Raw genomic sequence first — 2,814 nt, forward strand, 5'->3', positions numbered from 1 at the left:
GGCAATACTAAAATTTAGATCGAAAAAGAATTATCGTAATAGGAAGGACATTACCTGGGTCAGAGTTCAGGTATATATTAAGTTTCTTATTTTTGCTTATAATAGTGTTTGTTTTTTGATTATAATAGTGTTCGTAAAAAATTAACTATATATATATATATATATATATATATATATATATATATATATATATATATATATATATATATATATATATATATATATATATATATATATATATATATATATATATATATATATATATATATATATATATATATATATATATATATATATATATATATATATATATATATATATTGTTTGTTTTTCTGTGTAGTGTCCTCAGCAAAACAATTCGATCGATTGCGGATTTTTTGTATTGAGATTTATGAGAGATATCATTGCGTTGAATCGTATAGACATCCCAAAAATGGTATGGAATAATAACTTAGGGTTTATTTTAATATTATCGGATATTTCATCTAATTTGTTACTAAATCATGAATATGTTTTATTCTCTTAATTGTAGTACTTTGACGAATACAAATCTTACTCAAGAGCTCATTTGGATAAAATGAAGGATGAATTGTGTCAATTCATTATTGATCATAGAATCATATAGGTTGTAGTTGTTGTACATATATGTATGGAATGTTGTTGTACATGCATGAAATTCAATATATTAATGTTGTATATATGGAGGATTAATGTTGTATATAAATGGATTCATGTTGTATATATCAATGGATTAATGGTGTATAACATTGGATTAAAGGATGAAATCAATATGAATTTTACACTTTTGCAGCATGCGATCAGGTTCATTGGATTAATGGTATATCAATATGATTTTTTTTTAAAATAACTAACACTTTAGAGAGCGCTTTCTGTAGGAAGCGCCCTCTAAACACTTTACATTGACAACTTTAGAGGGCGCTTTGTCCAGAAAGCGCCCTCTAAGGTGGCCCTTTATGGACCACTCAAGAGGGCGCTTTTTTCTGAAAGCGCACTATAATGTGGCCCTTAAAGGGCCACTTTAGAGAGCGCTTTCTCCAGGAAAACAAAGCGTTGTCTTTACCTATGCCAGCGCCACTTTAGAGGGCGCTTAAAAGCGCTGTTATAGACCAAAATAAGCGCCCTCTTTTCCCTTATTTGGCGTAGTGAGATAATTGGACCCAGGAATTAGTAGATTTGAAAAAAAAAACATATAGATAGACGTTAAAGTATTAATTTTAATTTACATGATTAAATAGTAATTTTAATTACTAATACATACTTATTAATATAATTGTAGTAGACTTTTAGTTTACTCATGATGATAATTGAAGAAAAAGTGGATCTCTTAGATTGGTGAGAGTTGGAGGTGCTTTAAGTAGCAACTCATGTGTGTTGCTGTCATACCCCAAATTTTGACCATTATTTCTTTCTTGTTATTGACTTAGATCCTAAGTCATTGAAATGCTCAGGATCCTTTATAAGGAATTTGGTCAACCCCAATGATCTAAAAAGTCAAAGGGGGCAATTTTTACTTTTTAGTCCATCTTAGAAATTTGTTTTAATTCAACGATGTTGCTTGGAACGTAATAATTTGGGGAGTTATGCTAGAGAGATATTACCATTGATAACTATGACATTTTATCTTATTAAAACACATTAGTAAAAAATAATAATTAGGGGGATTATTTGTTTTAATAGCCTGGGTAGAATAAATTATAATAACGTTATTAGTTAAATGGGGATAGATTAATATTAGTATTATTTTTATTTTTTTATATATTAATATTAAGTTATATTATTTTTATTTAAGAATAAATTAATATAGGAATTAATTAGGGTTAAATTAATATTTTTATTAATCAAATTATTATTAGTTTATATATTATTTAATTAAGGTCATAATGAGGTTATTAATATTATTATTAAGATTATTATTATATACTCGCTAATACTGTTTTATTTCGACTAAATGGAATGGTCTAATTGGTCCAAAAAGAGTACAAAGAGTTACAATGGAGAATATCATGAATTCAAATCCCACCTTTTTCACTTGTAGTGTCTTTTTCCTTTTATTTATTTTTCTTTACTTCTAACGTTTCTATTTTACTTTTGAAATCACAAAAATATTAATTTTTATCATTTTATCAATCCATCCAGATTCATTGACTTGAGCTTTAAGAAATAGAAAAAATGAGGTTAAATTAAATCATTTTAAAAATAGACAATTTTATTTAATTTTTTAAATCCAATTTTATCTATAAATAGAACCTCTCTTTCTCATCCACAATTTACAAATCATACGATAAAAAGATAATGTTCTTCACACGGAAGAACAACACCGAAACCCTAAAGCTCCATCATCATCATCATGAATCTTTTCCATCATCGTCAATCTTTTTTAAACGGGCGCAAAGCTCCATCATCGTCATCATGAATCTTTTTTAAGCGGGCGCAGGCAAAGAAGAAAAATTGTGAGATGGTTGGGATCGAAGACGTAAAGAGCAAGATGGAATAAAAAAAGTGAATATTATCTTTTTATCGGGAACAATTTCTCGTAGGTTGGGGTCTCTTAATACCTCATTTATAGAATTGCTTGAATTGTTTAAATTTGGTGGATGCTTTATTTCGATGTGATGTCTCATGTTTTATAATGATTTAAATTCGTTAGTTAATTTTTTAATCAATTTTTTAAAATAATATCATAAGGCATTTTTTTCATTAAAATAAATAAATTCTTTTGAATCAATTTTTTAAGCAATTTTTTTTACTAATATCATAAAGCATTTAAAAAAGAAAAATCAATTTTTCTAAATC

At 26.8% G+C, this 2,814-nt stretch overlaps 1 long non-coding RNA gene across 1 annotated transcript; it reads left to right on the forward strand.

The window, feature by feature from the left end:
* Positions 1–575, forward strand: LOC127115777 (uncharacterized). The gene is made up of 3 exons (XR_007800871.1): positions 1–70; positions 341–436; positions 533–575. It is a non-coding gene; the product is annotated as an uncharacterized LOC127115777 (long non-coding RNA).
* Positions 576–2,814: the final 2,239 nt, after the last annotated feature.

The sequence above is a fragment of the Lathyrus oleraceus genome, chromosome 1, assembly GCF_024323335.1.
Source record: "Lathyrus oleraceus cultivar Zhongwan6 chromosome 1, CAAS_Psat_ZW6_1.0, whole genome shotgun sequence".
Classification (NCBI taxonomy): Eukaryota; Viridiplantae; Streptophyta; class Magnoliopsida; order Fabales; family Fabaceae; genus Lathyrus; species Lathyrus oleraceus.